The sequence below is a fragment of the Odocoileus virginianus genome, chromosome 2, assembly GCF_023699985.2.
Source record: "Odocoileus virginianus isolate 20LAN1187 ecotype Illinois chromosome 2, Ovbor_1.2, whole genome shotgun sequence".
In the NCBI taxonomy this organism is placed as follows: Eukaryota; Metazoa; Chordata; class Mammalia; order Artiodactyla; family Cervidae; genus Odocoileus; species Odocoileus virginianus.
The window spans coordinates 96,667,910-96,683,708 of record NC_069675.1 but is presented as its reverse complement, the minus strand read 5'-3'; positions in this window follow the sequence as shown (position 1 = coordinate 96,683,708).

The following is a 15,799-nucleotide window of genomic DNA, read 5'->3' as shown; positions in this document are numbered from 1 at the left end:
AGCTCACCTGAACACACCTCTTTGGTAGATGTCCAAGCTCAACCCTGAAGCAGGCACTGAGTCTTTGCCCTTCCCCTGGGCTTGCCTCCAGCATGGAGCCATAGTTTGAAAAGAGTGCAGGATTCAAAGTCAGACACCTCTGAGTTAGATTCTGTCTCTATTCTCATTTACTGTGTGTCTTTAGACAAGTGACTCTGATTCACTGAATCTCTGAAAACTGGGGAAGAGGATCGTCGTGAGAATTGAATGAGGTGATGCACACCAATAACCTCAGATAGGCAGATGACATCACCCTTGTGGCAGAAAGTGAAGAAGAACAGAAGAGCCTCTTGATGAAAGTGAAAGAGGAGAGTGAAAAAGTTGGCTTAAAGCTCAACATTCAGAAAACCAAGATCATGGCATCTGGTCCCATCACTTCATGGCAACTAGATGGGGAAACAGTGGAAACAGTGGCAGACTATTTTTCTGGGCTCCAAAATCACTGCAGATGGTGACTGCAGCCATGAAATTAAAAGATGCTTACTCCTTGGAAGAAAAGTTATGACCAACCTGGACAGCATATTAAAAAGCAAAGACATTACTTAGACAACAAAGGTCCATCCAGTCAAGGCTATGGTTTTTCCAATAGTCATGTATGGATGTGAGAGTTGGACTACAAAGAAAGTTGAGCGCAGAGGAATTGATGCTTTTGAATTGTGGTGTTGGAGAAGACTCTTAAGAGTCCCTTGGACTGCAAGGAGATTCAACCAGTCCATCCTAAGGGAGATCAGTCCTGAATATACATTGGAAGGACTGATATTGAAGCTGAAACTCCAATACTTTGGCCACCTGATGTGAAGAACTGACTCATCTGAAAAGACCCTGATGCTGGGAAAGATTGAAGGCGGGAGGAGAAGGGGACTTCAGAGGATAAGACGGTTGGATGGCATCACCGACTCAATGGACATGAGTTTGAGTAAACTCCAGGAGTTGGTAATGGACAGGGAGGCCTGGCATGCTGCAGTCCGTGGGGTCGCAAAGGGTTGGACACGAATGAGTGACTGAACTGGATGGGTCTTCCACTCCACCTGGTACTGACTGGGGTCACTGAGGCCACTGTACTGCCTCTTCTTCCATGAGGTTTCTCATGCTCCAGGGTTTTCCCTGTGGCCCCTCTCTCCAGAAACACAGTCTGGGCTTCCTTAGAGCTGACAGCTGAGTTCCGAAGGAGTGAAAGTGGAAGCTGACAGCCCTCTGACAAGAGCGTTCTGTCAGTGAGTCAGCTCTCAGGACCTCCTGTCTTCCCTCACCCCGTGTCTTAGCCAAACCTCCACTCACTTTGTCTAGTGAAGACATGCCATCCGACTGAAAAAATTATGTGTGTGTGTGTGAGTCACTCAGTCGTGTCCAACTCTTTGTGACCCCATGGACTGTAGCCTGTTAGGCTCCTCTGTCCATGGCGTTTCCCAGGCAAGAATACCAGAGTGGGTTGCCATTTCATTCTTCAGGGGATCTTCCGGACCCAGGTATCGAACCCAAGTCTCCTGCATTGCAGGCGGATTCTTTACCATCTGAGCCACCAGGGAAGCCGAAAAATATTTACTGAGATCCATCATAGCAAGTCAGTCAGAGTGCTGAGAGACGGCAGGTGAGAAATAACTTATCTCTTCATTCAAGAAACTTTCAAGAGGAATTAAAAAAAAAACTCAACAAAATAAAAACTTGATTCATCAAGCTCTCACTACCTCCAGGTGCTACTGAGTTCAAGCTTGTGTTGCTTGTGGCAAGACAGGCCAATAAATCGAGACATGAGTTGTTGGGGCAAGGAATGGCGATTATTCAGAAAGCTGGCTGACTGAGAAGATGATAGACTCGAGTTCCAAAGAGCTATCTTGCCTGAGTTAGAATCCAGACCTCTTTTATACTAAAAAGAAGGAGTAGTAAAGTCAAATATTTCCTGGTTCCAGTCAATCTCCAGAGGGTTTGTGTTCATTTCTCCCTTCCTGCAGTCATTTACTGGGTGGGCCTGGTCAGGAAGTTTCCTGGTGAGCTAAACAAAGGTATTTTAGCTTAATGCTTATTACCTGAGAGGCAAGGTTCTTAGAGATGGGCCATTATGTATCATTGAAGCTTACAGGCAACATCCCTTTAGTGATTAACGTGTAATAGAATACAAAGGCTCTCCCCTACTACACAGGCATGGGCCTGAGCTGGGTCTGAATCATCCAGGCCTGATTCTGACCTGGTAGCACACTCTCCTGGAGAAGGCAATGGCACCCCACTCCACTACTCTTGCCTGGAAAATCCCATGGACGGAGGAGCCTGGTAGGCTGCAGTCCATGGGGTCGCCAAGAGTCGGACACGACTGAGTGACTTGACTTTCATTTTTCACTTTCATGTACTGGAGAAGGAAATGACAACCCACTCCAGTGTTCTTGCCTGGAGAATCCCAGGGACGGTGGAGCCTGGTGGGCTGCCATCTATGGGGTCACACAGAGTCAGACACGACTGAAGTGACTTAGCAGCAGTGGCAGCAGCACACTCTCCTGGCTCAGAACTGCAGTAACTTGCAGTACAATCTAGGAATGTGAGCCTACAGCTTGTGCAGTGATCCCACACGCCAGGGATTCCTGGATGGGCCTGCTGTCATATTCTCTGCACCTGTTCTCCAAAAGGCAACTGTACCAATGACAGAGAGCCTGAGTCCCAATTATGGTTCAGAAAATGTGGTCATCTTAACTGAAGGGAAAAAAGACCGTAGTCCAGGGAGAAATTGTTTCCAGCCGGGGAGGCTGGGGGAGCCTTCCTGGAGCAGGTGCTTTCGACACCAGGCTTTGAAGGAAGGGTGGAGTTTAATCAGAGGAGACAGGGGAAGAACATTCCAGATGGAAGGACCAGCTTGAATGAAGGGCCAGAGATGGGAGCATCTGGGCCCCAAAAGGGGACCATGGGATGGCTGCTGGCCATCGGAAAAGTGGCCACATCCCAGGAAATGTGCCCTCTGGCAGGAATGGGAGCCTTGGGCGAAAAATATGACTTGGGTCTGAACAGGCAGCCTGGGCCCCACACAGACCTTGGCATTCACATGTGGGTCTTAGTACCTGACACAGATGGGCTTAAACACGAGGTCTGCTCTGAGAGGCTTATGACAAAGGGAGTTCAGGGCTGGAGTGCTGTCAGTTTCTCAACATCACACCTGAGTCTTACGAATTTGCCCTCCATTTCCCATCAAGGAGAGAGACCCAGGAGAGGGAAGGAGCCAAGACTGGGGAAGAAAAGATGTGTGAAGACGAGACTTAAAACCTGGCAACTTTGGGACTTCCCTGGTGGTCCAGTGGCTAAGACTCCAAGCTTGCAGTGCAGGGGACCTGGTCGGTGAGCTGTATCCTACATGTCACAACTAAGACCTGGTGCAGCCAAATAAATACGTGTGTGTGTATGTATATATATATATATATATATTTTTTTTTTTTTTTTTTTTAAACTTGGCAACTTCGGCTGAGAGGAGAAAGTGAAAAATTTGAGGGATAGGGCTTCCCTGGTGGCTCAGTCCTCCTGCCAATGCAGGAGCCTCAGGTTCGATCTCTGGGTCGGGAAGATCCCCTGGAGAAGGAAATGGCAACCCACTCCCTTATTCTTGCCTGGAAAATCCCATGGACAGAGGATAGTAACAGGCTACAGTCCATGGGGTTGCAAAGAATAGGACACAATTTAGCGACTGATCAGGAGGAGGGAAAGGAAAGAAGAAATTCACTAAGGAGGCTGCTAAATGAAGATGGGATGGCAAGTACCAAAAAGGCAAATACCAATGGCAGGATTCCTGAATTGTGGTCCTCTTTCCCAATGAGAATCTTCCCACTTTTGAATCTTCCTCGGCATGGAGCCTGAGAAGCCATACCAACAGATGGAGTTGACATGTGATCCAGAGGTGAGACTAATGGAAGAATAAAGGAAGGTCATTGGCAGGAGAATTTAGGAATCAGGTCTTGCCCTCTGTGGCAGGATTCCAGAAATGTGGTACTGGAGAAATAATAGATCTCAAAATCTAATTTTCTGGCACAAAAGGGAGAAGACAACCCAAGTTGAGAAAAAAGAATATTTGCTAACCATATATCTGAAAAGGGTCTGATATACATAATATCTAAAGAACACATCTCAATAACAAAAAGACAAACAACTCCATGAAAATGTGGGCAAAGGACTTGAATAGACATTTCTCCCAAGAAGGTATACAAATGGCCAACAAACCTGTGAAAAAAGGCTCAATCATTAGCCACCAGGGAAATGCAAATTAAAAGAACAGTGAGATACAGCTTCGTACCCCCTGGGATGCCTGTATGGAAGGTAACAAGTGTTGGTGTGGATGGGAATGTATTGGAACACTCATATATTGCTGATGGGAATGTAAAATGATATACCTGCTCAGTAAAACAGGATGGAGGTCCTCAAAACATTAAACATAGAATTCTCACATAACCCAGCAATTCTACACCTAGGTGTTTACCGAAAAGAGTTGAAAACAGAGGTTCAAACAAAAGCTTACACAAGACTGTTCATAGCAGCATTATTCACAGTAGTCAAAAGGTAGAAACAACCAAATGTCCATTAACAGCTGAGTAGATAAAATGTGGTAGGCTCGTGTTCTCAGCTGCTCATTCGTGTTCAACGCTCTTTGGCCCCAGGGACTGCAGCCCTCCCGGCTCCTCTGTCTGTGGAATTCTCCAGGGAAGAATACTGGAGTGGGTTGCCACTTCCTACTCCAGAAAAATCTTCCTGACACAGGGATGGAACCCACGTGTCTTGCATCTCCTGCATTGGCAGGAGGATTCTTTACCACTAGTGCAGTGAAATATTGTTTATTTAACTATTAAAAGGAAAGAAGTACTGTTAAGTGCTATAATATGGATGAACTTTGGAAACATTACCCAAAGAGAAAGAAGCCAGATACAAACGGCCATATGTTACATAATTCCATTTATGTGACATACCCCAGATAGGCAAATCCATAGAGACAGAAAGCAGATTAGGGTTTCCAGGGGCTGGGAGGAATGGGGATGGGGAGTGACTATTTAATGGGTGTGGGATTTCCTTTTGGGGATGATGAAACTAGATAGAGGTGAAGGTTGCACAGCATTGCAAGTGTACAAAATGTACACATGTTAAAGTAGTTAAAATATTAAACTTCATGGTATGTACATTTTACCACAATAAAAATATTCTCATTTGAAATGGCACTTTTGCTGGGATCTTGGTCAGTTACATTACTGCCATCTGTTCACATGCATGTATTTATCATTTTAATTTTAAAGAACTATCTATTTATTTATTTGGCTGCTCCGGGTCTTTTATTTAGTTGCAGCACATGGGATCTTTTATATATGTTGGGGCATGCAGGATCTTTAGTCACAGCATGAGCCATTTAGTTGTGGCATGTGGGATCTAGTTCCCAGATCAGGGGTCTAGTTCCTGGATCAGGGATGGAACCCGGGCCTCCTGCATTGGGAGCACAGATCTCAGCCACTGGACTGCCAGGAAAGTCCCTCGGGTATCATCTAGGTTTCCAACCTTCCTGGTTATATTTAAATTTTAAGGGAAATACACACTTTATTTCTAAACGGCTTATTCATCTGAGTCCAAGGGAAAATGGGGTTTGTGGGGTCAGGGACACTTTCTCCTATGACATCTGAGGAGTCTCCTGGGTCCCCATTAGGAGTAGATGGCCTAATGATGACGAGGCTGGCAAGCTGAGGGCAGTCGAGGGGATGGCAGATCTGTTTCATAGCCCAGTCTGAACAGCCATAGGGGTCGTTTGTCTCTCAGGAAAATGGTGATCACTGAGAAAAGCAGCCAGTTCAGCTGGCAACTGAGTCACACAAGTGCCTTTCTTGGAGACGACCCAGAGTTCTTTGGTCTGCCTCAGAGAAGTGCTTTTGTGTACTTCCCATTTTGTCAGACAAATACTAAAAAGGTACGTCCTTCAGAGCTGGGCTTAACTAAAATGATTTTTACTGCTTCATCAGTGTCATTCTAAAGTAAAAGTGGCCTTCCATTTTTTCCTCAAAGAGCATGGCAATGCAGAATGCAACGGCTAATAGTACCATTTGGAGCTACTGCTTTGATTCAAGCTAGGCAGCCAGCAATTTTACCCACCATAGTCACTGTCTACACAGTGAAAAAGCAAATAATGTCTTAGCATTATTATGAAAAATGGTTTTGACTCTTCTAGGTCCTTGAGAGGTCTAGGGGACCCCCAGGGGTCTGTAGACCACAATTTGGAAACAATGTGTCTAAGTATGTTTCTCTTCTCATAATTTAAAAGCAGAAAAAGAAACTCCCTGGGGATCTAGTGGTAAGGCCTCTGCTTTCACTGCCAAGGGCTCTTTCAATCTCTGGTTGAGCAGCTAAGAGCCTACAAACTGGGCAGTCAACAACAACGACTACCCTGGTGGTCCAGGGACTAAGACTCTGCTCTCCACGCAGGGGGCCCAGGTTCAATCCCTGTTGACAGAACTAGTCACACATGCCCCAAAGAAGATATCCAAGGTCCTTTGTGTTGCAACTAAGACCAGGTGCAGCCAAATTAATAAATATTTTTTAAAACTTTAAAAAGCAGAACAGATAAAACTACCAGAAGTAGGCTCATGTAGAGTTACTTTTTGAGCACATGACTCATAATGCATGCATGGGAGCATACTAATAGGTGCTCAGTAAACATTTCTGGAATCTTGAGGAATGGCTGCCATCTACAGGGCTTACTACATGCCAGGTGTTGTGCTAAACAGTCCACATATCTTGTCTCACTGAATCTGTCATCCCCATTTTACAGATGAGAAAAGCAAGGCTCAGAGAGAGTAGGCAACTAGCCAACACAGCTAATGAGGAACAGATCCATGAGTCAAACCCAGTTTTGTCTGATTTCAAATCATTATGCCATACTGAATTTGTTTGGCAGCAAAATCTTTGGTGTAGCATTAGATGAACAGAAAGAGAAGAAAATAATTAGAGGAAAATTTTGAAAATAAGTTTGAATAACTAGGCTGCCTGCATAAATATAATATTTACTTCCTAGTGAACACAGTGAATGAAGACATGATGGTTCCATTTGCCTGGGCCAGTGGGTTAGCAGCTGATTGTGTAGCTGGTCTGAAAAGAGTATACTAAGAATGATGGGGAATTCGCTGGAGGGCTAGTGGTGAGGACTCAGGGCTTACATTGCCATGGCCTGGGTTCAGTCCCTGGTCAGGGAACTAAAATTCTGCAAGCAGTATGATGCAGCCAAAATAAAGGGACTGATGGGTGATAATCATGGCAGCAAGCCCCTCTCACAAGGACTGGGTGTGGGTGTCCAGGAGTTTATCATTCCAGCAAAACACTAGACAAAAACGATAGTTGGGGGGGCGGGGTAGTGGGGGTGGGAAGGACAGGCCGGTGGGGCCCAGCTACAGAATATGAAATGTAGCAAGATTCCACTACAGGGGGCTCAGTTTCAACCTCCGACCTGGAAGTTAGGATCTTGCATGCCACAAGGCAAGGCCAAAAGAAACAAAAATGAAATAGCAAGAATAATGAGGTGATTGGGCTGCCCTGGGTTGGGTCACCACTGGTCAAGGGCCACACCTGCAAAAGTTCTTCTAGAGCGACTTGTTCAGTCACTAGTTGTGGCCGACTGCAGCACACCAAGCTTCCCTGTCCTTCACCATCTCCCAGAGCTTGCACAAACTCATGTCCATTGAGTTGATGATGTCATCCAGCCATCTGATGCCTGCTTCTCCTCCTGCCTTCAATCCTTCCCAGGATCTGGGTCTTTTTCAGTGAGTCAGTTCTTCCCATCAGATGGCCAAAGTATTGAGCTTCAGCTTCAGCATCAGTCCTTCCGATGAATATTCAAGATTGATTTCCTCTAGGATTGACTGGTTTGATCTCCTTGCTGTCCAAGGGACTCTCAAGAGTCTTCTCCAGCACCACAGTTCAAAAGCATCTAGAGTGGCTAAGAATGGCTTTTCCCTGAGGAGCTTAGCTGAGTCTCTCCTGAGGTTGTACCTATTCTTTGCAGGGGAGGAATTAACCGGTGAAACACCAGCTGATAGTCTCGTCAGGTGTTCATTAATGCCGCAGGCCAACCTTCTTGGACTTCTGAAATATGATCTTATCCTTCCTGACCTCTCCAGGCTCATCTCTCACCCGCTCACTTTCCAGGGTCATAGGTTTCGCCAGCCGACTTGGTACCGTATGTTCCCTTTGCCTGGAATAAACTGTCCCTGGACCCACACAACCTCCTTTGCCTGGTGGAATCCTACTCAACCCTCAACACTCAGGCTGGACATCATCTCCTGTTTTTGTTTTTTTTTTTTAATGTTCCTTGGTTTAGTGTTTTTTGATTAATTTTGTTTGGATTAATTTTGTTTGTTTTGGCTGTGTGGCATGGCATGCAGGATCTTAGTTCCCCAAAAAGGGATCAAACCTGTGCCCCCTGCAGTGAAAGTTTGGAGTCCTAACTACTGGGCCATGAGGGAATTCCCATGAACACCACCTCTTTTAAGAACCCTTTCCTGTTGACACCCACCTCCAAATCCCCATAGCATCATATCCCTATGGCTTGTTTGGCACTGGTCCCAGGATGCCAAGGCTCACAGGACAGATATGATGCTGATGGAGCTTATGGGCTAGTGTTTCACGTCGGCAATCCTGCTTGCTTGTCTTGCCTGTTAGGCTATAAGATCCTCTGACTGGGATGGTGTTTGCCTGTTCACTACTACATCCCCAAATCTCACACAGTGCCTGGCACGGCGTAGGAAGGAGTTCAATAAATATTTGCTAAATAAATGAGCGAATGAAAAAGGGATCCACAGAGGGCATGGAGAAAAAGGAACCCTCCTCCACCGCTGGCGGGAATGTAAATTGGTACAGCCGCCATAGAAAAGAGTGCGGAGGTTCTCTAAAAAACTAAAACAGAGGTACTGCGTGTGTGTGTGTGTGCGTGCGTGCTTAGACGCTCAGTTGTGTCCAACTCTTTGTGACCCTTTGGACTGTAACCCACCAGGCTCCTATGTCCATGTCCATGGGATTTCCCCAGGCAAGAATACCGGAGTGGGTTGCCATTTCCTCCTCCAAGAGATCTTCCCAGTCCAGGGATCGAACCCACATCTCCCCTGTCTTCCACACTGCAGGTGGTTTCTTTACCTGCTGAGTCACAGAGGAGGCCCAAGAGCTACCATATGATCCAGCGAGCCTACTCCTGGGAATATATTCAGAGAAAACTGTAATTTGAAAAGATACATGCACCCCAATGGTCACAGCAGTCCTATTTATAATAGCAGAGACATGAAAGCAACCTAAGCGTCCATCAACAGAAGAATGGATAAAGATGTGGTACATATATACAATGGAATTTTACTCAGCCATAAACAAGGATGAAATGATGCCATTTGGATGGGCCTATCATGCGAAGAGCTGACTCACTGGAAAAGACCCTGATGCTGGGAGGGATTGGGGGCAGGAGGAGAAGGGGACGACAGAGGATGAGATGGCTGGATGGCATCACCAACTCGATGGTCATGAGTTTGAGTAAACTCCGGGAGCTTGTGATGGACAGGGAGGCCTGGCGTGCTTCGATTCATGAGGTCCCAAAGAGTCGGAGATGACTGAGCAACTGAACTGAACTGAACTGAGAGATTCTCAAACTAAGTGAGGTAAGTCAGAAAAAGACAACTATCATATGATATCACATATGTGTGTGAATCTAAAACAATGATACATAAGAACTTATTTATAAAACAGACTTCAAAAACAAACTTACAGTTCCCCAAAGGGAAGAGGGATAGATTAAAAATTTGGGATTAATATATACACACTGCTATATTAAAATAACCCATAGGGACCTACTGTATAGCACAGGGAACTCTATTTGGTATTCTTTAAAAACCTAAATAGGAGATGAGGATGATTTTCAATGGTCACTGTTTTCTTCACATGATCTTGACTGATGTCTTCGTACATGTGCTCAACTGTTAAAGGCTGCCGTTGCTCATCATAGCCGAACAACCATAGTCGTGGTGTCTGGTAATATTTATCATAAGTGATATAAAGGTCAACCATTGACCATATTCACCAATATGTACAATTTCTCTAATAAAGAGACTTATGTTTATGCATTAAATAAAAAAAGTTCCACCACCAGCAAAAAAAAAAAAAAACCTAAATAGGAAAAGAATCTGAAAAAGAATAAAGACTTGCCTCATAGTCCAGTGGTTAAGACTCCATATTCCCAATGCAGGGGGCATGGGTTCGATTCCTGGTCATGGCACTAAGATATTGCAAGCCACACAACGTGTCCGAAAAAAAAAAGAATAGATATATGTGTATGCATGCATGCATGAGCCAAGCTGTCTCAGTCACATCCAACTCTCTTGAGACCCCATGGACTGTAGCCCACCAGGCTCCTCTGTCCATGAGTTTCTCCAGGCAAGAATACTGGAGTGGGTTGCCATGCTCTCTTCCAGGGGATCTTCCCAACCCAGGGATCATATCTACATCTCATTATGTCCTTGCCTTAGCAAGTGGGTTCTTTACCACTAGTGCCACCTAGGAAGACCATATATGTGTATACGTATAATTAAACCACTTTGCTGTACACCTAAAACCAACACAACATTATAAATCAATTTATACCCCAATATGCAATTAAAAATTTCAAAAAATAGGAACCCGTAAAAAGGAGAGGAAAGAAGCAAAACAGGTGAGCTAAGAATGTGAAGAAGTAGGGAACAACTTTCGCACCCATCTGTGGATAGTTACCCTTGCATCATTCCACAGGTGCCACTGGAGGATCTGGGCTCCGTGGGTGTGGGACCCAGGACTGGGAGAGAGGGTGCATACAAGAAACAGCTCAAAGATGGGTTTACAGTCCTGCTGGTGGTGGGGAGGGGGGCGGCATGCACACATTTAAAATGCCATCACCAAACAGCCTACTTTTGAAATGTAGAACAGATCCTGTGCCAACTGAAGTCAGAAGAGTTGAGATTTCAAAAAAAAAAGTATGATAACAAGAGAAATGGCTATGTATTAGGTTAGCTCAAGGCTGTGACAAGCAACCCCAGCATTTTAGCGGTTCATTTCAAGTTTATTTTTTTATTTATCCCACATGGGTTTTCCTATGTCCTTCTGTTTCAAATGGAGCTTCGGGAATTCAGGAACCTTCCATCCTCTGGTTCTACCATCACTCCAGAGAAAGACAGGCCTTGGAAGTGTGCATATTACTTCTGCCCACACTCCACTGGCTAGAACTCAGTCTGTGTCCCCACCTACCAGCATGGGAGGTTGGGAAATATGGTCTAGTGTAGTGCCCCGGAGGAAAAGGAAGTGGGGATTGTTGAACACTTTAGTCTCTACTACAACAGAAGTGATAGTTCTTTTTTTTTTTAAATGAGAATCTACTAAATGTCAGGCACCGAGATAAATAAGTTACATTCATGTTGTCATTTTATCTGTATATCATCTCTTATTTGGTTGAATCCCTGGGTTGGGAAGATCCCCTGGAGGAGGGCATGGCAACCCATTCCAGTATTCTTGCCTGGAGAATCCCCAGGGACAGAGTAGCCTGGGGGGGCAGCTACAGTCCATGGGGTCACAAAGAGTCAGACACAACTGAACGACTAAGCACAGCATAGCACACCTCTCATTTATGGAGGAGGAAACTGAGGCTCAGAAAGGTTAAGTACATTTTAGAAGGCAATCCTAGAGGAAATCAACACTAAATATGCATTGGAAGGACTGATGCTGAAACTCCAATACTTTGACCACCTGATGCAAAGAGCCAACTCATTGGAAAAGATCCTGATGCTGGGAAAGATTCAGGGCAGGAAGAGAAGGGGTGACAGAGGATGAGATGGTTGGATGGCATCATTGACTCAATGGACGTGAGTTTGAGCAAACTCTGGGAGATGGTGAAGGACAAGGAATCTGGTGTGCTGCGGTCCATGGGGTTGCAAAGAGTCGGCTGAGACTTGGTGACAGAACAACAACAGCAAGGAGGTGAGAGGCTCATGCTTGAAGAATAAATCAATGTGGAACCAGATCACTCTGACTCCAAAGCCGGTAATTGAAAGAGGTAAAGACAGATTAGCAGTAGGGAGCTGCTCTGACACTACGCCTACTCACCCATCATTATCATTTTAAGAGCTTATCCTGTGCTGTTAGGCATTGTTCTAAGCACTTTCATATTATTGACTCACTCCATCCTCTCCAAGCCCCTATGAGACAGATACTGTTAACACTCCTATTTTAAACATGAGGAAATTGCACAGAGAGGTTAACTGACTTGCCTGGGGTCATTCTAGGCAGCCTTTCTCCAGAATATAGATAAAGCTTGCCCCTCTCCTGGCTCTGAAGACAACAAAAGGACTTGTAGGGCAGAGGCTCCGAAGTGAGACGCTAGAACTCTGGGGAGAATTCCAGCTGGTCCACTGGGGTGCAAGAGGGAGATATGATCCTTCTAGTCACCTTTATTTTTATTCTTTTCTTTTTGGCTGTGCCATGCAGCATGTGGGGTGTCAGTTCCCTGACCAGGGGTTGAATCTGTGCCCCTTGCATCTCTACTTTGAAAGGTGGAGTCCTGATCACTGGACTGCCGGGGAAATCCTGATTCATCTTTATTCTTTTTTTTTTTAATTCACGCAGGGAGCTATATTCAATATCCTGTGATAAACCATAATGGAAAAGAATATGAAAGGGAATATATAGATGTATAACTGAGTCAATGTGCTGGACAGCAGAAATTAAACACAATGTTGCCAACCATAGTTTAATAAAATTTTTTAAAAATGAGTGATATTAAACTTCGCCAGTATGTATTACACAGCCTGATCCTGTCATCCTCTCTCAGTTGAGGATCAATCTGTATATGTATTAGTAAAATTTGTCTGTGTTCAGTCATGTCAGGCTCTTTGAGATCCCATGGACAGTAGCCCACCAGGCTCCTCTGTCAATGGAATTTTTCTGGTAAGGATACTGGAGCAGGTTGCCATTTCCTACTCCAAAGGGTCTTCCTGACCCAGGGATCCAACCTGCGTCTTCTGCGTCTCCTGGCAGACGGATTCTTTACCACTGTGCCACCTTGGAAGTCTCCAGACTACACTCGATCTTAGCCCAAAAGCCAAGAAGTGGTTAGTAAAACTTAACATTACTGATTTTTTTTTTCTAGAATAAACAGAAGCAGTCTTTGGATAAGGGGAATCAGTGTGGTATGTTTAGTTTTGGCTAAGCTAGCTCTCAGAGTGTAGAAAAGTGGTTTTAAAGATTCCTGTAGAGAGATAGAAGTCAACCACTGTTTCCGAAGGGAAGTGATCTTTGAGCTGATTCTGGAATGATGGTCAGGGTTGAGTTAGTTCTGTGGGAACGTGTGGCAAGGGATAAGGATGGGGCAGAGGGCATGTTCAAAGGCCATGCAGAGATGTTTGGTGAAAAGACTCGACCTAGACTCTGGAAAATTTGGATGCAAACCAATAGCTCTTAAAAAGAGATCTTTTGCCTTTGGCCTTGGCTCTATACCTCAAATTTGAATTATCTAGATAACTACTTCAGTTTTGTGGCTGACATCTGTCCAGTCTCAGCATATGCTTATAATGAAATATAGATTATTTATCTTAAATTTAGGTAGGGAAGTAACCGTGCAGTATGAATTCTACTCTTTTCTTTATTGGTGTTTATCAAGGGGTGTGTGTATGTTTACATTCATTTTTCAGTCTTACACAAGTATAAATAAAGATCAAAAGTTTTGTTTATGGTAAGAGCTATGAGATTCTGAAGAGCTGCTGCTAACGGCGACTTCGCAGCCAGAAAAGAAACAGGGTGGCCTGCCAGAAGGTGCTCAGATTTTTGATGTTCAAGGCACGGGGACAAGGACCAACTTTGCTTTTAATGACTGGTAACTTTTAGGCAGATGACTGAACCTCTCTGAACTTCAGTTATCCCCCCTGTAACTTTGGGATATTAATGAAATTATTGCCTCATTTATCTCAAAGGATTATTTATATGGTGTAATTTATATGAAAGAACTGCAAAAACTATGGAGCAAGGTAAATATGTCATTATTGTTATAGAATAAACGTACTCTTAAAAAATTGTGACAAGTTTCAGCAAGGAAGTACTATGGAGGAAACTTTCCTAGACTTACTGCCACTTGAAAGTTTACAATAGTCTATTTCCAACACAGCAGCAATGTGGCAGCTACACAGTCAAACATTTCAAGGAGCAATGAAAATGTGCATTTATTATGTTTCAGGTCTATGTTTTACACACAGTTCAATGTTGTAAAAATTAAGGAGAAAACCCCCAAATAAGGACTGATATGAACTTTAGATTTTTAGCAAGAAAGGTATCAAGAAATATTTCTGAGTTGCTCATTTTGTGGTACTATTCAAAATTACGTAACATTAATATCACTTTACAGGATATAGTAATAAACCTTCCCAAAAGGTTTTATTTAACCAGGAATTGGGAGGAAATGCAAACACATTTTATATGTAACAAAAGACTATCACAAACTTTAATTTTAAAATATAACAAATCTAAACATGCATGTCCACTTCAGCATTAAGAAGTCAGTGAGATCCTAAAAAAAAAAAAAGAAAAGAAAAAAGAAAAAATAAATAAATAAAGATTCCTGTAAAGAATTAATAATGAGGAGACGCCCACCTTAGGGACCGCCTCCACCCTAACCGCCTCAGGCTCCATCACGCACGCGCAGAACCTCCGCCTTTCAGAGTGGGAGGCGGGGCCTTGTGGCCACACCTCTTCTATTTCCTCCGCCTTCCCAGTTTCTTCCGGAGGCGTCCTTGGTTACTTCCCCTAGCGATTGGGCGAGCTGCTTGTGGTCGGAAGGACGCAATTGGACGGAGCCGCCGCCTATCTACCGGTGAGCATCGTCGATTGGCCGAGGTGCTGTGAGGGGTTGGCCAAACCTCACGTTGTGCCGACGGCGACGCGGGGAGTGGGCTGGCGCCCCGGGTGGGCGCTTACTTCCCAGTGCTTTCCTTTAGGCGGCAGGAGTGTAGCCTTGGGCCCAGGGGATGTGGGGCCGGTCAGGATGGAGGGGCCGGGGGAAGCCAGAGGTGTAGGTGTAGGTGAGGCGGGATGGTGGCCGCTGCCCCAGGAAGGACCTGCCTGGATGCCATCGGGCACCTTGGTGGAGGAGATTGCGATCAAGCTAGACGTTGTAGCCTGACACGAGACCCCTGGCAGGGCGCCCACTTTGCCATCGAATCTTGTTGTTTAGTCGCTAAGTCGTGTCTGACTCTGCGACCCCATGGACTGTAGTCCGCCAGTTTCCTCTGTCCATGGGATTTCCCAGGCAAGAATACTGGAGTGGGTTGCCATCTCCTTCTCCAGAAGATCTTCCCTGCCCAGGGATTGAACCCATATCTGCATTGCAGGTGGATTCTTTACCGTTGAGCCACCTGGGAAGCCACCGAGCCCTAAGTGGTTTGGAACCCAGGATTGGAGGAGTCTGCTCAAGCACATAGCCACAATCCGTCTGGAGCAGTTACAGGAAACTGAGTATAACTGAGCAGGTGGGGCTTCTGCGGCAGAGGAATGACCTGCGCGCCAGAGGTTTATAAGCAAGGGAACTCTGAAAAGACAAATCAAAAAGCTGTTTGCTAACAGCGAGGCCTATCAACCTATAAACTCATATCCAGAGCCAAATGGAGAAATTGAAGACATTTGGGCAAGGGAGAAGGATCCAGGAGAAATGCGACCAGAAATCAGTGCACAGCTTCTTCTGTCTGAAGCTCTGTCACCTGGGGGGCAAATAAACCCTGTCCTG